The sequence below is a fragment of the Acomys russatus genome, chromosome X, assembly GCF_903995435.1.
Source record: "Acomys russatus chromosome X, mAcoRus1.1, whole genome shotgun sequence".
In the NCBI taxonomy this organism is placed as follows: Eukaryota; Metazoa; Chordata; class Mammalia; order Rodentia; family Muridae; genus Acomys; species Acomys russatus.
In genome coordinates this window covers 26,031,923-26,057,658 of record NC_067169.1, presented here as the reverse complement: position 1 = coordinate 26,057,658, position 25,736 = coordinate 26,031,923, and the positions used below count along the sequence as shown (strand labels likewise).

At 38.9% G+C, this 25,736-nt stretch overlaps 1 protein-coding gene and 1 pseudogene across 1 annotated transcript in view; both read left to right on the top strand.

The window, feature by feature from the left end:
• Arhgap6 (Rho GTPase activating protein 6) overlaps positions 1-25,736 on the top strand; it is a 483,811-nt gene that overhangs the window by 259,632 nt on the left and 198,443 nt on the right. The gene's annotated exons all lie outside the window — the stretch shown is intronic.
• LOC127185692 (dolichol kinase-like) lies at positions 3,182-4,842 on the top strand (annotated as a pseudogene).

Genomic DNA, 25,736 nt, shown 5'->3' with positions numbered 1-25,736 from the left:
CTTTTTAATACTTTTGTAGACTTTTTTCTTTCTGAGATTACCCACAGAAGTATTCTTTGACCTCATTTTCTGTGAGCTTTAGATCATAAAAAATCCATAACCACCCACAAACATAACACTTCTTAAGATGAGACTTAGGGGGCACGAAACTTATGAACAGAAAAGAAAACATGGTCTCTATTGGCAAACACTGTTACTTCCTTTGAGTTCTAAGAACATGGAATCAATTTTAAGGTGGGTTAAGCAAAGACAATGGAAAAGATTAGCTTCATAATTTCTTGCCTTGTTTTAATTTGTTTCTCCTTCTTTACTCCCGGTATTAGCTTCTGTTTTTAAACCTTTACCTTGTCTATTGCAATATGAAGACTGAGAATTGACTTCAGTAGCTTAGAAGAGTTGATTACAAATAAGTCTCCTTCTCACCCATGAACTTTATGGCTTAACTGTCATAGGTGGAGTTCAATTTTGAAGTGCTATGCAAGGCTGACCATAATGTAAATCTGAAGGCTGTCTGCTACTATGAGATATTTTGAGTCAAAAGTTTAGAATGAGTTTCAATGGTAAGATTCAAGACAAATTAGCAGTTGGAGATGCAAAGACAGCAGACAGCTTTACAGAGTGATGAGAAGGATCATCCTAAGGCTTTAGTCTCGTAACCCATGTGTGTATCATCCAGGTGACAATATTGAAATGGAGAAGAAATATAAAAACTAGAAAACAAGCAGGGTGGTGGTGGTGCACGCCTTTAACCCCAGCGCTTGGGAAACAGGGGCAAGTGGATCACTGTGAGTTCAAGGCCAGCCTGGTATACAAAGCAAGTCCAAGACAACCAAGGCTACACAGAGAAATCCTGTCTTTAAAAAAAATGCCAAACAAACGAAAAACCTAGAAAACAAATAAGAACATCAGGAAGGAACTGAGTGGTTGAATTTAGGTATTTGTAACATGTGTTCTTATAGGCAACATTTCCTCCCCTATCTTTTGCAGCCCTGGCCTGTCTCCATCCATGTATCTTCTTAAATCATTACAGGATTTTAGACATCAGCACCTAATTATGAATCCATTTCAGTATTAGAGTCTGTTTCATCTTGATTTTAACATGGTTTATGTAAATCTGCAAAGGGAGAAAATATAGTTACTTTTTCATGTCTCAAAGACATAGAAAATTTGTTTATCTAACAGATTTTGACAAGAAGTCAGTGAATGAAATTTCAATTTTCAATTATGTTTGAAGTTAATATTTGTAGTTCAGGAGCCAGGTTCAGTCAAGCAACACTTTTGCATGGAAGTGTCTTCAAGTTCAACAGAAATCATGCCTTAAAGTGATTTTCAGTCTTCAGACCAGGGTTGTCCAGAAGAAATGTGAACTGAACCACATATGTGATTGACAATTTTCTGATAGCCATGTTTAAATAATATTGAAACTGTAAAATGAAATATAATGTTTTAGCTGGGTGTGGAAGGCAGAGGCAGGCAGCACTTGGGAAGGCAGAGGCAGGCAGATCTCTGAAAGTTTGAAGCCAGCTTGGTCTCTACAAGGTGGGTCCAGGACAACCAAGGCTACACAGAGAAACCCTGTCTTGACAAACAACAACAAGAAATATGTTTTATTTTACCCGATATATCTGAAATATTACTTTTATATGAAAGCATTAGAAACTTTAGTAATGAGACACAATACATATATTGATTGCTTACCTAGTATTTAAAGTAGAAGTATGTGTTTTGCTTATATTATGTCTCAATTTCAACTAGCCACATGTCTGGTACTCAATAGCAATTTGACACTAGGGCTTTATAAGAGTGAATTAGAAAAAAAATAAAAAGTAATATTTTATACATTTGGGAAATTTTCATATCTTTCAGTGAAAACGCTTACTTATCTATCTACATGTTCACCCTAGCCCTGGGTATCCAGGACTGCATTTTTGTCTGCTTCTGAAAAATATTGCCATATCTTCATACGTGGATTAAGTGGGGTGCCACGTGCTCACATTGCATTGTATAATTCACTTGCAGTTCTTTGTTGATGTTCCACTCAGCTTTAAATTTTAACCCTTTGCCTGTCCCACACTTAGCAGCCAACATAAACTATTGTTTGTGATGCTATCTGTTCCTTTATAAGAAGATGAAGGCACTAATCAAATCTGTACTTAGTACAAGGTGTTCAAGTGAAATTATCCACTTGTTTTGGTGTTCTCCCCCTTCCAAATTGCCGGGGTGTATCTTCATCTGAGGTGATATAAATAGGAATTGCCCACCTCCTAAATAAAGTGTGTAATAATGGAGGTAACTAAGTATCCTCCCACACCCTGCCATACTTGATGCCCAATTATTCCCCAGAACACCTAAACCTTTATGTAACAGGGCTCAGTGAAGAAAGAAAAGCAGGAGACAAATGTGGAGTAGAAATTTTAAATGCTGTTTCTGTGCATTTAGGAGGAAGGTTCTTTTTGCTTCTATATGCAGTTTGCTGCATTGCAAACATGCTTTGATGCTGTCAGCACAGGACCTTGCTCAACTGCATGGAAGAGATTTGTTGACTTCTTTATACAAGCAAAGTTATAGCTAAATCTATCCTTGAAGATAGGTGACTCTTGCATGACAAACCCTGTCAATACAAACTATTATGCTAAGATCCATGTGAAACACAGAGCAACCCTCTACTTTGTTAGTTAGCCTGTGATGCAAAGTTTTGCTTAAATTAGCCATGGGCTCAAAGGGTGACTCACTCACAGACTTACATGTTTTGAAAATATCCAATGAAGGTGGATCCAAAATGGATGAAAAAAACCCTCATGTGTATTTGAGTTTTCATTCATATTTATAATTCTTTGAAATGAGACAGACATGGGACGGTCATGTACAATATATTCTTTTGGCCAAGTATTTGGTGAGCAAATCCTAAATTTCAAGGCATGATGTTTTGCTTTTGGAATTAGTCAGGGTCATCAGTCTTGGTTACCAATTAACAGAGAAACCTTCAACCAATTCATTGTGAACCTCAATGTTGTCATCTCATTATCACATCAGCAAACGTACCTCATTGAGCTGAATTCAGAATGGAGTAGCATAGTGTAGATAAAGTGCTTGCAATAAAGGAAAGCCTGGGGGTGTGTCCAAGAGGAAGCTATCAAGATGGTGCTCCCCTGGGGTGAGGGGAATCCTTGATGGAGGCAGTGTAGCCTGGGAGAGATGAAGAGTGTAAATGTCTGCTATAGCTTAGGTCGAAAGTGGTGGAGGGTGGGTGACAAAGACGCTGGCTCCAAAGCCTCAGAGTGGCCTGCAATGAAGCACCCTTTTGGAAGCCGGAGAAGTTTTCTGGCTGGGTAAAGTTGCTGCCCTCTGCTTGGCTGGTAGAGAACCCCAGAGGCCAAGGAGTCCCTAGTCACCAAGCTTCCCCAAGACCACCAGGCCTAGAGACATGACCCAAGAGTGTCTTCCTTCAGACCCAGAGGCTATGTTTTCACTGTAAGGGTCAGTGCTGGTGGAGGTTGCAGTGGTGGTCACAGTGGTGCTGAGAACCCCCTCTGCTGTGTGGGACACATACTCCTGGTGTGCTGTGGCCCTCACAGTGCAGGCCTTCTACATCCAGTACAAACAGGACTGACTGCTCCAGCAGGGGAATGCCATTTTCCTGTTCTGTTTTCTAGTTCTGAATATTAGCCAACAGTGGCTTACTCCTGGCTTCCGTGGCCATGTCTTCACTTGGTCTGATCATGAAGGAACCCTGGAAAACTGGCAGGAACCTGTACTTCAAACGCTTTGGCTTTGTGGCTGCAGCCACTGGCATGGCAGTGGCCTTCTCCTCCTTGTTGGCACTGGGCATTACTCACCTAGTGCCCACCAATACTTGTGCCATCTCGGGTTTGGCCAGAGCCATTATCATTTATATCCTGAAGCACTCACTAAGCATGGGCTAGGTGATGCAGGTCCTGGAAGTCCTGGTAATATTTCTTTATCTCAATTTAATCCTGCTATACCTGCTGCCCCGTTGCTTCACTCCTAGGAAGGCACTGCTGGTGTTGAGTGGCATTAGCTTAATCTTTAGCCAATTCAGCAAGTGCTCTCTGACTGAAAGCCAGGGGGACTCAGTGGACTTCTTCCTGTTGGTGGTGGTGGTAGGGATGGTGCTCATGGGGGTCTTCTTCATCCACTTTGTCTTCATGGCTTTAGGCATGTAGTCCTCGTCCATCTTCTTCCACCTCATGAGCTGTGTGCTGGGCTTTGGCATTGTTCTGCCCTGGCTGCACTGGCTCATTCATAGGAACTCCCTGCTCTGGCTTCTTCAGTTCCTCTTCTACACAGAAATGTGCATCTAGCCCATTGGTCTTTGCTAGCCACCATGGCCTGCTGGTGGTGCTGTACCAGAATGCCAAGTGGTCATCTTCTGAGTCCAAGACACACATGGTCCTACTATTAAAGAAAGTATTTCCACTTCATTGTGGTAGCCACTTACATCCCAGGCATCATCTTTGACGGGCCACTGCTCTGTGATGTCTGGCAGTCTTCATCTTCCTGGAGTATGAGCGCTATTTCTGAATCAAGCCCTGTGGCCACACTCTGCTGAGCCTTCTGTCCCTCTTCCTGCATGAATAAGACACTGGACCCCTTATTCTAACACACATCTACCTGATTCTGAGCATGTGTTTTCCCATTTGGTTGATTCCCAGGCCCTGTACACAGAAGGGCAGCCTGGGAGGAGCCAGAGCCCTCATCCCCTATGCTGGGGTTCTGGCTACAGGTGTGGGTGATACTGTGGCCTCCATATTTGGCAGCACCATGGGGGAGATCTACTGGCCTGGAACTAAGAAAACATTAAGTGGACTATGACATTCACATTTGCAAGATATCCCCTACAACAGAGAGTTATCGAGCCTTAGATGTTTATAGTGATGGGGTGAGATGTATGCTTTTGATAGTATGCAGATTTAGTGCTTATGATATCTCTTTTTTATTTCTGGTTTTGGCCAAGATGTGAGGACCGTTGAGGTAAAACCTGTCCAGTCATTAGTTGGTTGGACATAAACCTTTGAGTGTTAATGTACTGATGTGGAATTTGGTAGTTGGGTGGGTAGGTCGATTCTTCACTCTTGGATGTCTTTCTAATTCCAGGAAGCCCATTCTTTCCTTCTTTATCCTTGGAACTGTGTTTCAGGAAAGATCCTTTGAAAATAGTCACCAAAGCTAGCCTTTTCTCAGATGCTACCATCAGAGCCAAGCGGAGTATTCTTGGAATGCTGATGAATGTACTGAGAACATTACATTATTTTAAAATAGTATTCTGCTGTGCAACACCATGAAACCTTGTGAATGGAGGTGGTTCCAAATGGAGCCATGATGTCTAGCATCTCATAGTAAGCTATTGAAACCTTATCAAGAGAAACATCACTAGTGATTTCCAGACAAGACACATGCCAAAAGCTCCTACATTTATTCCATATTCTTCTAGATACAGAGTCAATCACCTTTTTGAAATTCAAAGCATCAAATAAAATACTCCATGTTCATGGACTAAGCATCACTTGCTGTATATATAGTTTAGGTCAAGTCTCTGGAGAAGTTGGTTGGCTGTGTGGAAATTCTTTCAGTGTAGTCTGATGGGATGGAAATCAGAAAGTTGTTGTTTTGAAGAGAAAATGGTAAGTTATTGCTGGGAAATAATGCAATCTAGGAAGGTTTGCAGTTTGCTTGATTGCTTTTTAGCTGTGAATTCTTTATGAAGTAGAGGCAGACAACCATGCTTTGTAAGCATCGGAGAGTGAAAGAAAGTTCATTGGCAATTTCAGCTTGGGTGGGTCCTCTCTGTGATTGGAACGGTGACCCCATGCACAATGTCATCTTGTTTATAGCTGAAGCAGTTATCCTCATCACACCGAAACCCAGCACGTCCCTGAAAACTTATGTCAGTTCTCACCTCTTTCTGAAGGTCTCTAGATGTCTTCCAAGTTTAGTGATAGTTAATTATCTTCTTTCCACTGACCCCTTGAAGTGACTATTCTTTGGCATGTGACTTTGAGATGCAATTCACATACATTAAATTTTCCAATTTAAAGTGTACAATTTAGTAGTTTTAGTATACTTACAAAGTTATTGCAGCCATCGTCACATAATCTAGAAGAAAGCCATCCCATGGGAAAGGAAATGTATTCATTAACACTCTTCCTTTCATTTTTCCTTGGGACACCTGCCAATAATTAATTACAATGGACAGTTAGCTTGATTTGTGACATTTTGAGTCTGTTTTTATTTTTTTACTTTGCAAAACTATTTCAAGTTTCATCCACATTATATGAACTATTAGGGCTTCATTCTTCTGTTTTCTTTGGTTGCTTAATGATTTTCCATTGTATAGATATGTTGTATTTGCTTGAGGCATTCATTAATTAGTAGACATTTAGACTGGTATCCATGTTTGAGCTTTCTGAGTAGTGCTTCTGTGAACATTCATGTCTGAATTTTTAAAATTTTTTTTATTAATTTATTCTTGTTACATCTCAATGGTTATCCCATCCTTTGTATCCTCCCATTCTTTCCTCTCTCCCATTTTCCCATTATTCCCCTCCCCTATGACTGTTCCTGAGGGGGATTACCTCGCCCTGTATATGCTCATAGGGTATCAAGTCTCTTCTTGGTAGCCTGCTATCCTTCCTCTGAGTGCCACCAGGCCTCCTCATCCAGGGGACATGGTCTAATATGGGGCACCAGAGTTCGTTTGAAATCAGACTCCACTCTGCACTCAACTGTGGAGAATGTGCTGTCCATTGGCTAGATCTGGGTGGGGGTTCAAAGTTTACTGCATGTATTGTCCTTGGCTGGTGCCATAGTTTGAGCAGGACCCCTGGGCCCAGATCTGCCCATCATAATGTTCTTCTTATAGGTTTCTAGGACCTTCTGGATCCTTCTATTTCCCCATTTTCCCATGCTTCTCTCACCTAGAGTCCCAATAGGATGTCCGCCTCTCTGTCCCACTTTCCTGGTAAGTGAAGAGTTTCTTGGGACATGCCCCTTGGGCTAGTATGCAGATACAAGTGAGTATATACCATTTGAGTCTTTCTGCTTCTGGGTTAACTCACTCATTATGATCATTTCTAGCTCAATCCACTTGTCCACAAATTTCAGGAATTCCTTGTTTTTAATAGCTGAGTAGTATTCCATAGTGTAAATGTACCACAGTTTATTTATCCATTCTTCTACTGATGGACACTTAGGCTGTTTCCATGTTCTGGCTATTATGAATAAGGCTGCTATGAACATGGTTGAGCAAATTTTCTTGTTGTGTGCTGGAGCATCTTCTGGGTATATTCCAAGGAGTGGAATAGCTGGGTCTTGAGGAAGCCCTATTCCCATTTTTCTGAGATAGCACCAGATAGATTTCCAAAGTGGCTGTACTAGTTTGCATTCCCACCAGCAATGAAGGAGTGTTCCTCTCTCCCCACATCCTCACCAGCATGTGGTGTCGCTTGAATTTTTGATCTTAGCCATTCTGATGGATGTAAGATGGAATCTCAGAGTTGTTTTGATTTGCATTTCCCAGATTACTAAGGAGGTTGAGCATTTCTTTAAGTGTTCTCAGCCATTTGATATTCCTCTGTTGAGAATTCTCTGTTTAGTTCCAAGACCCATTTCTTGGTGGTGTTTAATTTCTTGAGTTCTTTATATATTTTGGACATTAGACCTTTGTCAGATGTAGGGTTTGTGAAGATCTTTTCCCAGTCTGTAGGTTGTTGCTTTGTTCTCTTGTCACGTCTGAATTTTTATATGGACCTATTTTCATTTTTGTGAAATAAAGTATAACTAGGACGAGAATTGCTGGCTTATATAGTAACTCCATGTTGTGGAGGATCTTGCAGACTGTTTTTCCAAAGTGGTTGCCATTTTACATTTCTCCAAGTGATGTACAAAGGTTTCAGTTTTTTCTACATCTTCTTTGACATTTTGTTCTGCAAGAGACTGTTGATGTCACTATTGTCCTGAAGGTTAATTATCCCTTCTGTGTTAGCCTTACCACTCAATTTAGACTGTGAACAACTAAGGACAATGATCCATTTATTTGCTCTTTATTTTACCATGTTTCTTGATCGCCTACTCTGTGGTAAGACTTACAAAGTGTCAAGGCTATGAATATGAAAACGCTCCATTAAGCAGGGGAGGCACATGCAGTTCACAGCAGCCTATTTGTGAGTGGCAGGTGCAATAATGACAGCCTATTCAGGGTACAGCCATGGCTTCCCAGAATTCACATTGATTCTCTCCCTCCCACAATGCTGTACTTACAAACACCACGCAGGCTTACTATTTAATAAATCCTACTCTAGAGAAAGAACAGATCACTGTGTGTGTCCCCTTTTTAGTCCAAATGTAGAAGCTCTGATTTTTCTTGAGCTTTTGTGTTTCAATACCACTTAGCAAATATTCTTAAGAAAATAAACAGCAGCAATATTTTGAACAATAACTTTGCAGTTACAATGGGAATTACTCTAAAGCAGTGAGTCAACAAGGATGTTAATCTGTTGATTTGTGGCTTGAAAACCTGTTTGAGAGTGTAGGCTAACAGAGAAGAGCTACCTCTTTAAAATTTAATTTTAAGGATTAATAAAATGAACTGTCCATATGTTTTATTTATCTGCAGGTGACTTCATTTTGTATTTGTATTTTTGCAACTCTTGTTCAGTGTTATGGGAAAACTATGTAATGTTGAGAATAAAAAGAATGAACTAAAACCTTAAAATGAAAGCCCTGATATACCACATGGAGATATAATTCTGCAAATATAAGAACATTGTTGGTTATTAACACACCTCATATTCTTCGTTTTAAGTGACATTACAACAGAATTAAATTATTTTCATCTGAGTACTTAACTGTCTAATATAAAACTGTCAATGGTTTGCATCCCAAAGCAGATGTGTTTTTAGGGATGAAAACCATTGAACACCTGATGCACTCAAGAGAATGGCATTTTTTTTAATTCCAGTTTGTAAATGAAGTCAATTTTAACAATTACTTAAATGTTATATGGTTTTCTGGGACTTTGAAAAAAAGTTTATGTTAAAGAAAAACAGAAAGAGTTGTGTTCATATTAGATCGAGAAGAGGGAAAGTGTTGTCCAGGAACATTAAAGAACCACAGGGTGCTTCCATGGGAAAGATCACAGTACTTACACAGACCTTACAGTATACTCAGCACTGGGTTTAAAATTTGACCAGCCCTGACTTCTTGAGTCCTAGGGCACATGGGCAACTACTAGCCTCATTTTGGAGATTAAGATCCTGAGTGTTTAGTTATTTGCCTGAGGTCAACCAAGATATTAGTGTAGCTACACGCTATTTGGTGACAGAATGCCTGCGCTTGTCTCTCCCAAAGGGAAGCAACTTTGAATTTAGATCAATGTGGTATTCTGAAGGCCTGACGTTATTCCAGGTTTCAGAAGAAACTTGGCTGCAGGGTTTTCACACAGCCTAGACAGCAATGAAATTAAGTGTGAGTAGTGATAGTGCACACTGTATCCTACAGGCTTTATGGCCTATATCAGCAGGTCTTGGCCTTCCTAATGGTGCAACCCTTTAATAAGTTTCTCATGTTGTGGTAACTTACAGCCATAAAATTGTTTTTGTTGCTATTTTATAACTGTTATGAAAAAATAATATAAATATCTTATATACAGGATATCTGATACATGATCCCCATGAAAGGGTGATTCAACCTTCAAAGGGGTCTCAACTCATAACAGATTATCTATGACATAATATTATGTATCATGGATCACATTATTACAGAGTGTTTTTATATTATGATAGTACTTTATGTAATGCACATATTCACTTATATGAACATATTGTATATAAATGCTTTATTGTTGCTATGCTTTTTCATAGCTTGTGTAATGTGCAAATACCATACCTCCTGATCCTCTCACAGATTTCCAGGAACTGCAAAGCTATTAGCATTCTAGGAAGTTATTCTTCCTTCTTGGTGAGAGAAAGATACTGAAAGGTTAACAGAGTAAAGCTGTCTCTAAATACCATGGATGGCTCATGGAAGAAAGATCTGATATCCTCAAACATATCCGTAGCTTTTCATCCTGACACTGGCTTCTCTGTACTAACAGCAGCTTCAGCTAGGTGGAATTCCCCATAGAAAATGTTATAGGCAAGGATATACCATAGTGTTTTTCTTTTCTCTTTGTGTATGTGTGCACACCTGCATGTGAGAGAGACAGAGAGAGAGAGAGAGAGAGAGAGAGAGAGAGAGAGAGAGAGAGAGAGAGAGAGAGAGAGAGAGATTGAGCCTGCCGGTCTGTCTGTCTGTCCATCTATGCCTGTGTGTCTGTGGAGAGCCTGTGTCAATGCTGGGCATCTTCTTCAGTCATTCTCAACCTTTTTTTATTTTTATTTTTTGAGACAGGGCCTTTCACTGGATCTAGGACTTGGGAATTCAGGTAATTGACTGGCTAGTAAACTCCAAGGACCAGCTTGTTTCCATTTCCTCAGCACTGATTACAGATTCCCACCACAGCACCTGGCGTGTGTGCTTTTCTGTAGGTGCTAGGAATCAAATTCACATCCCCATGTCTTCACAGTAAGCACTTTACAAGCAAAGCCAAGTCTATTATAGCAGTATTATAATGACAGTGTGCGCATGTGCATGTACGTGTGTGTATGTGTGTGATTAATGGGATAAAATAGTGAATGATATTAAATTTCTAGACTTTCTTGACTATTTTAAATTCAGTAGAACACTTCAAATGCTTGTAACAGCAAGGTATAAAGTCATAAAATACACTGGCTTAAAACATCTTTAAATAGGCTCTGAGATAGTTTTAGAAGGATAAACATATCAAACGAATGTAAACAAAGATAATCAATGTTATATAGGTGTTATTTAATTTAAGATAATGTACCTTGAAATTTATTTTAGAACTTATTTATAAATAAACTTGATGTAGTCACAATATCACCAAGTACTAGGTCAGAATTAGGTTTCATATTTAGAAGAATAATAAAATAGTCTTGGATATTGTAAGCACTCATGAAATACCTTTAAAAAATAAAAAGAAAGTGGTTGAATACAGTTTATAAAGTGCAGGTTTTTGTTTTGTCTTTTTAGACAGGGTTTTCTGTGTACCATTGGCTGTCCTGGACTCCCTTTGTAGACCAGGCTGGCCTTGAATTCACAGCGATCGGCCTGCTTCTGCCTGTCTCTGCCTCCCTGAGTGCTGAGTATTAAGAGCATATGCCACCACACCTGACTGAAAGTACATTTTTTACAGTGCAAAAAGATAACTTAAACTTTTACCTATTTTAGAGTAGGGAATGCACGCACAATCAATTAAAATTTCTTTAATTTGCTTCTGGGTAAAAGAAGGGAAATTGAAGAGGAGTTTTGCAATTCATACCATAAGGAGGAAGCAAGATGTTTGTTACTTTAGAGAACATCCAGGACGTGTCTTGCCTAGTGTCATGATGGTAGCCAGAACTGGATTGGCTGCTTCCCTTTAGAGAGCTTTGAAAAGGAGGAAGAAGCTAGTCTTTGGGTTAGAGTTTCTCAGCCTTGCCTGTGATGATCTGAAACGGTCGCATTATTACATGTGTGCTTCTTTCTATGGAAAGCAATAGAATCTGTAATGAAGTTGTATGGTATGCTTTTACTATAAAGAGTAAGGGTTTCAGCTCTCAGGGATGATAATAATCCTACAGAGGGACTCATAGGCTAAACGAGGAGGACAGGAAAAAGGAAATGTTTTTTACATGGCCATGCCTTCCCTTTTAAAAATAAATATTACACACAAACACCCACACAAACACACACAAACACACACACATTATATAACATATCACTGGCACAGATTTCAGGTTTCTTTTAACTTTTTTTTTTTTTAATATTTTTTACAATTGATTGCTGTTTACTCATGCAGTCCTTAATAGTGAAATCACTCAGATAATTATTTTGGAAAGGAAATGACAAGGGAAATAGTTGTGTACTCAGTTTTTGATTATCCAAGATGATTTTGCCACTGGAATTATTATCTTATTTTAGCACATAGCGACAGCTACCTTCTGTCTTTGCTAATCCTTGGAACAAAATGTTTTATAAAGGAATTTTATTTCTCCTCCTGGGCCTCAGGCCTGCCTTGTATTTCCTGTAGCAACTAATGTTTTCCTCATTTCAGCTTGCACTGCCTGGAAAACCAATTGTGTAAGTCTCTTCAAAGGTCCATGGTCCATGTCCTATCTTGGTACCTTGAAATCTGTCATAAAATACCATGAAAATTGGCAAATGCTCCAAATTGTACCTTTTCTCTGGAGAACCATAGATAAAACAATTTATCAGCACATAACTTTCTCTTATAGAGAATAAAAATTTTCCTTACAGCTCACGGCCATGGTCAGAAGAACCTTTGTGACAGCTACTTTAGTCGCAGTTTTGCAGACTTTGCAGACAGCTGCCCTGTGCAGTTGCTTAGACATCACCATCCTGAACTTCTTAATTTTTGCTGGGTTCGAGGTCCTGCCTATTCCTTTTGCTTAGGGATCCAACCTCCAAGTTCTGTTGCCAATTCTGATTGTTATTTTAATGTCTTTTTCCCTTCTGATTTTGCAAAGCTGAATGTTTTTGAAAGTCTGCTTTTGAGATCAGTGGGATGTTGCTATATTAACCACAGATGGATACTTTCTCAGATCACAGGGAATACTGAATAAGTACTTGAAAGATATGTCTTTTCTCATTCATTATATTTTTATTTAAGGAATCAGCATAAAAAGAAAAAGTTACAATGTTAAACATACTTTAAGTTTGAATGTATACTAATTCTATACTTATAAGTAAAGACCTTTTTTTACCTTATGAATGCTGAATTAATACTTTGTTTATAATTTTTTATTAATTAATTAATTAAATTGCTCTATATCCTGAGTACAACTTCACATCCCTCCTCTCCTACCATTCCTTTGCTCTCACTTCTGATCCCCCCCTCCCATCCATTTCTCCTTCCAGAAGGAGAGGTCTCACATGTATGTCAATCAGTCTTGGCATATCAAGATGTAGTAGGACTAGGTGCATTTTCTCCTACTGAGGCTACACATGTTAAGGGAAAGGGTTAGAAATTCAGGCTACAGAGTCAGAGGCAGCCCCTGCTAAAGTTGCTGAATCATTTCAGATCCATTCTTATGGTGCTGGAGAATCAAACACAGGACCTTAAACATGTTAAGCAAGCACACTATATTCCCAGCTTAATACATTACTTAAAAGTATTGTACATCCAATATGTGGAGTCTTCAACAACAGGTCTTGTCAAGTAATTCTTCTTAGCAACCCAGAATAATGGCAAGAGTACGAATTAATTTGCTACCACCGCTACGCCTGACCCCAACATCCCTGAGCAATAACTTCTATGGTGTTATTTCTCACTTGGCATTGGAGATTTTGTTTAGGGAGCCATTGATTTTAAGACGAGCTTCATCTAGCCATTAAGGCTGAGGAATAATTTAAGAAGAGGCAACATAAAGAATGTAAGTGCCTGAAGATAAAGAGAAAGGCTGTGGCATGCTATCTTCCAGGTAAGACACAGTAATGACAATCATGAACTCACAATAATTGTTTCTTCTGCCACTGGGGCTACACAAGACTGGCCTGGTCAGCAGTCGTCTGTGTCTAGAGGAGGGACTCATGGGCCCTATTGTATGCTGCCTAACTATTGGCAACTAACAAATTCTAGGACAGGGGGAAGGTGTAGTATTTCTTTTTGTACCTGCTAGTGAGCCACCAAGCTCCAATCGATAGTTCCAAGCCAATGGTCACACAATGGCTAGGATCAGCCTCAGTGTGACATTAAACAAAAGAACAAAAAGTCATGAATGTGGGAAAGATAGTTGTAGGGAAGAAATTGGGGGTGATAAGGGTAGAAGGGAGATAAGACAGGGCAAGGAAGTAATCAGAATGCATTATATACATGTATGAAAATGTCATAGAACACTTTCAGAAGACTATATTAATTTTTTGAAATTTTTACAAAATGTATTTTGATCATATCTATTCCCCATAACTCCCCCAAGACCCACCCCCACATTCCCACCTTCTATTTTTGTTTAAATGACTCACTAAATATCTGTGTTGCCCTTATACTCATGGGTGTCTGCTCATCTACCGGAGTGTGTTCAATCTACCAAGGCTACACCATTAGAGAAAATCAACTCTTCCCTCCTTAAATGTCATCATCTGTTAATAGCTCCTTGGTTAAGTGAGGAGTGGGGACTTATGAACCTGTCCTCCTCTTTGCAAGATTATTGACAGGGTTGAACTTGTGCAGGCAACCTCAACAGGCGCTGAGTTCATGAGTGCAGTGGTCCTGTGATGTGCAGAAGATGCTGTATCTCTGCTGCCTTCCGTGATCTCTGCTTCTTCCGTTCTTCCCACTCTCTTTTCCTCAATGGTCCCTAAGCCTTGGGAGGTGTAATAGATATGCCTCATTTGTGGCTGAGAACTCTACTGACATACTCTGCACTTTGATCAGTTATAAGTTTCAGCATTAACTGCTGTCCACTGCCCAAAGAAACTTCTTTGAGGAAGGCAATATTTTTTAGGTAGAATAACATTTTATGTTTATGTTATTGTATTATGTATAATAACAATATGAATGATATTGACACAAAATAACATTCATGCCACTACTGCATCAGTGGGCAGGTTCTGACAGGCAGGTCATTATGATATAGTTTGTAGGGTTCACAGCTGGATAGTATTTCTGATTACTTTTGTCCTCTGGCATAATATGCCACACCTTCTGGCACTGTGGAAGCTAGCCAGTAAGGATGAAGCTGCCAGGTCAACACCAGCTTGATTTCTCCATGTTCTGTGAGTGAAGGCTCTGATACCTTCCGAAATCGTGTCTTGCAATCAATTTCTGGTGGGTAACCAAGAGTAGTGGGAATAGATTAAATAAATATTAACTGCACATTAGAATCATCCAGTCATTTCTTACACCACATTATTCAAAGTTTGATCTTTAGACCATCATTCCTAACATCCAGCAATGTAGAGGGCAGGTAAATCGCAGAACTGCTCAATCTAAATACAAATTTGAGACAAGACCCCACGGTGGCCCACCTAGAACATTTAAGGTATGTCATATAGTACTTATAGGCTTATTTCTAGAAATTTTGATTTATTTGGTCTGTGAAAAAGCCTAGGCATAACTTTGATGTTGTATTGTTGTTTGTTTGTTTTGTAAGCCCCAATCCTTAATTGATCAGAATACAAAGTCAAGTTTCGTGGAGGATGGCTTGTTTATTCCCACTCTTAGGCTCCCAGTCACGGACAGCTATCAAACAAGTACAAAACAGATGTTTAAGATGTCTGTTTTAGAACGTCCATTCATATTTCACTGTTACTTGGCCTGGAATTAATGGCCTCAGTAATATGTAAATATTTCTCTAAAATTGTTCTCTATTACCGATCTAATATAACTCAGCACAAATCAAGTATTTAAATGATCAGTTTTCTTTGCCTTTCTAAACAAGAGAAGACTCTTGGAGGAGCCCTAACTCACCCATGCTGTCTTACTGAGAGGTCTGTTATTCTTTACATACACTTGCATGGCAATTTTGAAAAATATCTTAATATCCCTTTAATTTTATTTCCATAAAGCATGGAAACCTAAGTGGCTTGGAAGCAAAGAATATAATTGGATAATTTGCAAAGCGCCTACTTATCCTAGAAATATGTGATTGAAAGTTTAAAACATGTTATTCAACATTAATATTTTACTTTAACATGATTTATTAAATATTAATAATAATGCACTCTTTTTTTCTTTGGTTTTTTGAGGCAGAGTTTTTTTGTGTAGCCCTGGCTGTCTGGACTCACCTTGTAGACCAAGCTGGCCTTGTACTTACCCTGCCTCTACCTCTCAAGTGCTTGGATTACAGGCATGTGTGACCACTGCCTGGCATGATAATGCACTCTCTTTAGATATCTTCATTTAAAGAATTATCAATTTATCAAAGATAAGTTCAATTTCAGTAATTTAATTAAATTTCAAATGCAGTTTTCACTGCAGTATGTTTGCAGTGCAAGTTCTAATTATGAAGTCCTCAATTTTGAATTTGTGTAAAACCACAAGTAAAGGTTCTTAGTGATTTTGTTTTCAACAACAGGCATTTTCATTTTTCCTGAACTCAGAATATAAATTGTACACAGAAAAGCTTATTTTCTTCATGTTTTGAATGAAAGCCAGGGAGTACCTCTTAGTAATATCTACAGAAGCATTAACCACACTGTCTAGAGCAGAGTTTATCATCGAAGGTACCATTAACATTTTGAGCTAGATAATTATTTGTTTCGAGGCATAGCTGGTGTATTGTAAGATGTTTATTTAATATGTCCTTGGATTCCATCCATTAGGCACCAGTACAAGCCCCCATTTATAACAGCAGAAAATGTCTGAGATATTGTCAAATGTCCTTTGAAAGAACAAAAGAGCCTCCAGTTGATGGTCACTGGTCTTGAGATTAGATGGAAACAGAAAAAGAATCTGTCCATGGCTTCCATTCCAAGGCACGCTTATTTTTATTTTTTATTTTTTTGTCAATTTTCATCATCATGACAAAATACCTGACAGAACAACTCATTGGAGGAAAGATTTATTTCAGATCTTGATTTAATAGAGATTTCACTTTATCTTGGCAGAAACAGTATAGTGGCAGAGGAGCTCCATCTAGGGTGGTGGGAGCATATGGTCAGGGCTCTTCGCATCACTACTACAGATAAGCACTGCTCAGAAGCAGGCAGATACAGCCTTCAAGGCCAGCCAGGTGACATTTCACATCCAAACTGTCACAGCTTCCATTGTCACTAATTTTTGCTTTGTGTCTGTGTGAATTGCAGTGGGTGTGAAAAGCATTGGATTTCTGTTTAAAGATGGCTCCAAATGTTTAAAATAATGATTCTTTACAAACCACACAAACATATTTCCCCTTTCCTTATGAGTTAAGAAAAGATTCTTCTTTCTGAATTTTGAAGCTCTTTAAGCAAGGTGAAAAAAAATGAGCCATTTATCTGCCAATGTCAAATAAAGCATGACCGGCTGCAATGATTGGAGATTCGGTATGTGCGAGCAGCTGCTTGGGCCTAATATTTTAGTGATACAAAAGTTCAAGTTTTCCTTTGAGAAAGTGCAGCTTAATTGTGCAGGGTGGGGCACATAAATATAGAGCTTCAGGGCACAACCCGGCTGGCTCTCCTCTGCTGGCTATGTGGCTTAATGCCTTTAGCCTTAGTCGTTCTTCTTCAGGTCACCTGCAGGCTGCTTTCTTCAGCAGCCCACTCATCAAACTCTAGCCCATTCCTCCTTGTTATTTTTCATTGTTTAAATCAAATGTTGTCTCCAAGTGTTTCTCTTTTACTTAGATCCGGGCTTGTAAGGAAGCTGCCTGTGCAATCTAGTTCCCTCCATTCATGACCTTCTTTTGATTGTTACCTTTTTACGGTCCCACATGGCAACTGTTAACCTTATTCCACTTGAAAAAAAAAACCTTGATTGTTTTTGAATGGGTATTTATTTCTCTGCCAGCAGATCATTATCCTTAGTTCCCATCTATGTTTCCCATCACCACTCACATCTATTTTTTCCTTATTGCTATTTATAGATTTTCTTTTTCTTGGTGCTTCCTCTTATTGATTTTTCCATCCTCAGATGACAGGCTCACATTGTGTGAATCCTTAAGGATGTTTCAAGATACTCATGGAGTCTCTTTTATTTCCTTGACCATATAATCTGTTTGCTCTTTTGCTCCTCACCTGTCTGTTATTTTTCTTTTCAGAATAGTAAACTTGATGTGTGTGTGTTATTTTAAAAGGCCCTGCGGCCAAACCCGAGTATTACCATGTGACACCTCATGTCTGCAGGCCTCCAAGGCTCCTATTATGGTCAGTGGATCTGGGCGTGACAAACCAGCCCAGGCCTCAGGCATCTCATCACGTCTGGATTCACCTTTCCCCATCCCACAAGATGGGCTACTCTCATGCCCTCTAACTATCTAGCTGGCCTTTGCCCAAGCACTGTGTTTCTAGTATCCTTTGATCGCTGGCATCCTTGTGAGTATTTCTGTGATGCTGCACCAGCAAAATCTTGTTTCAATCTGGAAAATTATCCAAAGGAAAAAATCATAAATTATCTTATTACTAAAACATACCATTTTTCTCCCATCTTGGCTATCACAACTACTACAGAATGATTTCTGGAGATTCCCCCCCCCCCACACACACACACACTGTTATTCAAGACAGAGTTTCTCTGCATAGCCTTGGCTGTCCTGGAACTCACTCTGTAGACCAGGCTAGCCTTGAACTCACAGAGATCCTCCTGCCTCTGCCTCCCAAGTGCTGGGATTAAAGCCCTGTACCACCACCATCACCACAACCACCATCACCACAACCACATTTTTTTTTCTTTTTTGACAAGCATGTAACCCAGGCTAATTTGCTCACTATTTAGCCCAGGATGACCTTGAGCTCCTGAATGCTGACATGACAGGCACATGGCTGGTTTATGTGGTGCTAGGGATCAAACAGGACCTGTGGCATGCTAGGCAAGTGATCTACTAACTGAACTCTGCCAACAAACCGCCTTGTTCTCTTTAGTGGAGAAAGTTTTATTTATATCCACACATGTTGGTTGTGTATATGAGAGAATGTAAGACACATCAGGTTGTGGGTAGTAGGTAGAGCTTGGAGTCAAAATCTTGTCTACAACTAAGTGCTGAATTCAATTACATAATTTTCTGTAGCTCATTGTCCTTCTTATAGACTTTTGTCCTTTACAAATTTGATATTGATTCTTAGCACATTTTCTAATCATTAAAATTCCAGTATCTCTTTATTTACTTGTTGCCCCATTTCAGCTGTGAAGTAGAATAACTACGGAAATACAGTTTAAGCATTAAAAGGTTTTTCTAGTTTATGCTCAAAAGCAACTTGAAACACCCTGTTCTGTTTTTTTAGGCCCCCAACTCTATCTCCTACTGTAGTTGCATCATCTTGCCACTCTCTCGGCCTCATTCCTCATATTTTTGACGTGTCATCACTCCTTAGCCTGTTTCTTCATAAACCATAACCAACTGAATTTTATACACAAAGTGAAATAAGAGGAAGTGGATGCTTTGATGCCATTTTAAGAGAGGTAGAGCAGTATGCGGAGAACTGCTTTCCCCACTATTATATTGTTTTTTTGTTTTCTATAAGATTCAGCATCTGGATTAGGAAGTGGTATCAAAATAGGAAAGCTACTTATGGCAAGTAGCATAGGCCAAGACTAAAAAATAAAACCTGTGTAATAAATATTATTCTTTGTGAATGTTGTGTTTCTCCTCAACTGGTGTGCAGAGAAAGGTGATGCATGAGAAAGACAAGGCAACCTAGCTAATCAGGCAGTTTCTTTCACAATCTTTTTCAGCTTGATCTTAGATCTCAGTCTTCTTAATTAGAGTACCCAATTTAAGAAGGCATCCAGCAAGCCCTTGCAATTCCAGGGTTGCTCCACTTTTGAGATTCTGAGTTGTTTTGTTGTCTTTTAAATCATGTGTCTTTATTGTGTGTTTATGCATGCATTCGGTCATTCATGTGTCACAGCGGGCAAGTAGAGGACAACTTTAGGGAGTCCATTTTCTCCTTTTGACTCGGGGTCATGAGGGTGGAAGTCAAGTTGTCAAGCTTGCATGCCAAATGCCTTTACCCATGAAAGCAACTTGCTAACCCACTCCTGGGCCTTTTAAGTCACTTTAGATCAAGAATAAGATCTCCTTGAGAGTTTTCAGATTTTTTTCTCCACAGGGAACCGTGAAGCCTAATGTTTCCTTATGGGACTCCCATTCCTGCTCCTTAGAATTTCATTGGCTGATCTAAAGATAGCCTGCAAAAAGGCTCTTAAAATGACATGCCTTATTGATTTTGGAATGTTCTGGTTAATGCCATTCTGATTGATGTCATTTATGTAAAGGACACTTTGGCTCAAGGCTCAGAATGATTTTTGCCAAGAGAAAACATGATATCTAAGAAATAGAGTCTACATATATACATATCAATATAATTATCATTGGTAGTAATGTGACTGAAGGCCTTGTAGACACTACTCCATTCAGGTATATTTCTAGCCAGTGAGCCCAAGAGAAATGTGACATAAATATAAGCTACTTTGTTCGCACTAGTTTTGGCATTCAGTATAGATGCATTTTATTTGGAGGAGGAGTTGTTAGTGATGGTTTATTTGTATTTTGACTTGTTTTGGTGAGATCTCAGTGAATCTGGTGATTAAATAGTTTAACAAATATAGAGTCTATGTTTCAAACCTATAAGTGTGGATGGTATTCATTCTGGCCATGTACTGAGCAGCCACATCTTCTGTTCTATCAGAACAGAAGCTAGGTCATTTTTTCCCTGGGAGAAGGTGGCAACTATAGAAAAAATTATAGGTAGTGAGTGATAATATGAAAATACCCTATTGTATGACATTATCCATATAGTATGTGTATTCTTGGCTTAGTTTCTCCAGATGTCAATGAAAGTGGACCAAAATCCATCAAATGTAGAGGCAGCTTTCATCAGGATAGCTCTTTGGAGTGCTGTCTGAACAGAAAAGCATTATCTATGAAATAAGCATTAATAGCTACTACTGCATAGTATAACCTAGAATCCATTTTATCATGGAAGCATTTGATTAAGTTAACTCTCCCTCCTCATCACCATCTTTATTATTGCCATCATTACTTCAGCCCATTCCTACATTTCATCAACCGTTACAGTCATTGCCATTGTTTTCATTTTCCTTGTCATAATTTAATGTTTTGTTTGAAGAAGCTAAATGGATTCTTCTTTCTATTCTGTCAAGCCACTGTTGTCTGTCTTCTTCCTTGCAACAAAAAAAAAAACCTGTTGGTCACTGGTCATGTAGTCTTGTGGTGTCCAAATTTCAGATCATTATCTTACACAACAATTTATACTTATCTTATTTCTAATGCTTCATCTTGAAAGTACAGGAAGACAGAACACCAAGACAGTTAACTTTGTCATCTGTCGTCTTCCAGGATCAAAAATAGCTGTTGCTGCAGTGTTTGGAATAAAAAGCTTAAAAGAACTTTGTATACAGAAGTGATTCGTACAGCCTTTGCTCCTGAACTTATGCCAGCAGATATTTTTATCCTGTTAGGAAGTAACTAAAAGGTTTATTCAACTCTAGTCAGCCAGCCTCTGTAACTCCCATATGATGAATGCTAGTGCCTGTCTGAGAAAGTTCTGTGCTCCCCCTGGTGGCGAAATGTCAAACTAACAGCAGTACTCTTTATGGGAGGGTATTGATTGATAAGATGTGGGATGAATGTTGCCTTAACCCTTTGGCCAGATTCTTGCAAAATTTCATTGCCTCTTGGGTTGCTTTTCTTCTTTTAATAGCAGATGATTCTTATCATCTAGGGTTGTTGTGATAAAAGAGATTTGAAAAATTGTCATAGCACACGGCCTTAAGGACAACTAGGAAAATGTATCTATGTCTTAAAATCAAAATAGTTCCAGGATAATCACATGTTCTCTATGTTTGTCATAGAACTAGGTTTTAGAACTTGTGATAATAGAAATACATATTGAGTTTATCTTACTGCCTTTGACTGGAATTCTAAATACTAGGTACATACTCGTGTTTCTTTCTTTCTTTTTTTTTAACTAGTAGCTAGAAAATTGCCTGTCTATGGTCACAGAATCTAGAGGGTGTTGACTCATAGGGACTGTTTTTGTTGTTGTTTTTTACGCAACATTCACAAATTCCCATCGAGTGCTGGTTTGTGCAATCCAAGCATCCAAGAGAAGAAAGTCTCTCATTCAGATAAGCAATGAATTAAACTTGGTGTGTGGGCCGTATACAAAGAGAAGACATGAAAGTAGAACTGGCATCAGTGAGGGGGGTGGGAAGGAGTTAAATGAGTAGATTTCAATATATAAAGACTGAAACTGTCAAAAAAAAAAAAAAAAAGACTGAAACGGTCAACAATAAAAAATTAAAACCTCCACAAATACAGAAGATATAAAGTTTCTCTTCAAGCATCCAAGAGGGGAATGTCTTGCATACAGAGCCCATGCCACATGATCAAACACATACCATTTAATTTTTGCTTCCAATAGCTCTATGGGAAATAAACCCTTACTTTAACATAGTGTATCCTGCTATGCACAATCAGGGGGGTAGCATAATGACTAAGATACATTCTCCCCTTCTCCTTTAGATACCTTTTTTGTTTTTGAGCTTTTACTCTAAGCCAATGAGCCAGCACCTCTCAGTGAAAACTATTTGGTTCCCAGAGAGCATTGGACCATGTGTAGAAGCATTTTAAAGAGAGATGCTTGAAGCATCTAGTGTTTGGAGGATGGAAGATGCTACTAAACGAATGCTACTGTAATGAAGACTTCCCCAAGTACAACAGTTGGTAGTTTTAAGACTGAGAGGCCAGTGCTATTGGAAATATGGTTGGTTCATGGAGCAGCAGCATCTGCAACACATGTTGAACCGCAGACCCCCGTCACAACCCCAGTGAACCGACACTCTTAGGGAGTGACCCAGGAACACATGTTTACAAATCCCTCAGTTCCTTCTCATACATGCACATAGAAAAGCCACTGCTTTAAAATGCCAGGCGGTCTTGTATTTGAATGAGCTGGACACTCTTGATGGTTTTCTCACCACTTTCCAGTGTTCCATTATTGCATAGAAGTTTCTCTTCAAGCATCCAAGAGGGAAAGTCTGGCATGTATTAGGAACAAGTGTGACTCATGGGGAAATCAGTGTCATTACAAATCCAGGAACCACGCCCAGCTGAAAATCTAGGAAAGCAAGTTTTTCCCTCTTGTTTTCTCTACTAAAATAGAGAAGTCTTAGAAACTCAATCTAGGTTCAAAAATTTCAACACATACACATGTTTGGTTTGGATTTTACTGAAAATTTACCTTAATATTGAATTTTATAAAGTCCCATAAGAGTTACAGACTATAACATTTGAAAATCACATTGATCTTCTGATTTATCTACAGCCCCCAAATAGGTTTTAAATTTGTATTGTTGACAGTTTCACTCATTTTTATATTGAAATTTAGTCATTTCACACACACCCCACTCTTCCTCTCACTCATCCCCCTCCTATCTTTCCTATCTTCTCTTTGTCTGTGTCCCACTCACTGAGTAATTCATTTCTTATCCGAGTTTGGGAGATTATATACTGGAGCAGGGACAATTCATCTAAGTCTACATCACTGAGGAAAATTACAGCCTTTCCCCACTACAACTATTAGCATCCAGTAGTCTCTCAAGGAGGGATGGACCTAATGGTATTTTCTACTGGGATCCCAAATTGCTGGGATGCACAGAAATGCTAGTTTTTCAAAAATGCCAAATTTAGTCCAGTATTGATAACTTTTTACAATACGAGAATAACTGGTTGCCTCTTAATTATTATGTTATCATGTTGTGGCAGAATTTTTATGTAAATATTTCACTCTGCTAAATAATCAGAAGTATGAGTCAGTAAACGTACATACAGAAATTCAACAAGAGCTTAAACAGTCGGCTTATTCACCTCTGTGCATGGTGCTATTAATCTGTTAGGTGAAATTAGAAGTGCCAAATCGCTTCACAGGCTGAGAATTTGGAGATAGGAGTAATCCAGTAAATGTGATCCAATATGGTCCTTCTGAGAAAAGGGACTACCAGGAAAATGCATTGTACTGGTTTTCCTGATAATTAAAATCCTTCTTTAAGGCCGTCTTTGAAAGTCCTCAAAATTATTAGCATAGAAATCCGAAAGCATACTTCACAGGAAGTAAAGGTCCAATTTAAGGATTGGCTACAGCCAAGGCTGAAACGGACTTGGAGCATTTCAGAGGCCCACATTCTGCCAATGAGCCTAATCCATAAGCTCTACAAACTGGGTCAGAACTTGGTCTCGATGTGTTCGAGGACTCTGGATCCACAACAGCCTTCCTAGTTCGGAATCCAGATGGAGCCCCCTTCCTCTATACATCTGGGCCTCTCCTACGGAGGAAGTTACTTGGCAAAACTCTACTGAACAGGGAATCTTCAGAGAACCTAGAGGTGTGTAGGAATGTTTGCTCAGTCCTAACTACTTGCTGACACTCTTCTTTTCCCTATTTATCATTGTCCTCCGTCTCAGCTCCCAGACTCCTGCTGCTTGGCCCTAACTGAAGGGAAAATTGAAGGCTACCACAGGAAACCAGATAACTAGCTCATTAAGTAACCTTCCTTATAAACACAACTTGAAACCCATCATCTGTGGCCCGAGGAGGTGGGGTCCCAGGACAACCCTATCTTGGAGAGAAAGTTCATGAAAAAAGTTTGGTGTTGTTTCCGGTTTTAAGATCATGTTCTGGATACTTAGAGTCACTAAATAACAGACAAATGAATAAATGGAGGCATTTATGTCCCAAATTTTAAAGGGTTTGAAAATATAAATATTGTCATTTGTTGCTAAAGGATTTTATTTGTGAAATCTTATGGCACATATTTTTATAGCTGGTGTGAGTTCATAGAATTCCACACTCTCAAGAACATAATTTGTTTGCAGATTCCTTCTTGTCATCTTTGAAGGGTAGATTCCAGCTTCTGGAACACTTAATCTTTTCCAGTGCCAAACACAACGGTGACCAAGAAACAGTGCAAGGGAATCCAAATGGCAAAGTAGAGAAAATTACAGAATATTTCAATGCATAAATAACACACCGAATAGAAGAAATCATGGTAATGAAATGGGTCTTCTCTGTGAAACTTTTCAATATCTCTTTGTTCATTTTTATGTTCAAAGTCTGTGAGCCATGCAGAATGGGATTTATCATGTGCACTATGACAGGGCCATTGTTTTCAGGTCATTCCTACTTACATGGGACATGTTTTAAGAATGATAATTCATGGAAAATGAACATTTTAAAAAGTGATAGCTGGATGTTTTCTTATTTTTACGAAACTGATCACTGACTTTATTTTTTAGAGAACATGTCTCCTCAAGTAATTAACTCGAGATCAGTCACTCATTTTGTAGTTTAAGGGACAAGAAAATCAATGTTTAATCATAAACAATGATTATTGATCTATAGTAAAGGTCTCTGTCTACAGACAGTATCTCTGTGTAATACAATTTAAAACAGCTGAGTCTAACAACCAGCTTACTCATTTCTCAATGTGAGGGGATCAAACTCGTACACCACGGCTGGGATTTCATTGTTTCCGTAGAGGGATATTTTATTCGGTTAAGTGACTGAGTTAGATCCAGTGACTAGTGGAAAGATTTTATTTTGTGTAAGGGAGGGCTGTGTAATTTAGATTCCATAATATGCACATTTCTACTCGGTGAGATGGAGACAGCAAGGCCTGTAACACCAGTCAATAGAGGAGATATTGAGGGTTTATAGAGGTTAAACTGCCTTGTAATTAAAAAACAACAACAATAACAGAAGGAAGGCCTTTGATTGACTTTTGCCATTACTTTCTGAAACCTTTAAAAAAAAAGTAGGCTTCAATGATCTGTTAATTTTATTGACATATGTTAATGGTGTGTGTGTGTATGTGTGTGTGTGTGTGTGTGTGTGTGTGTGTGTGTTTTCAGCAATTGAAGTGCGTCTCTTGAGGACTTTGTGCATTTCTTTCTAACCCTCTGGAAGATTTCAGTTGGGCAATTTCTTTCTCTTAAATA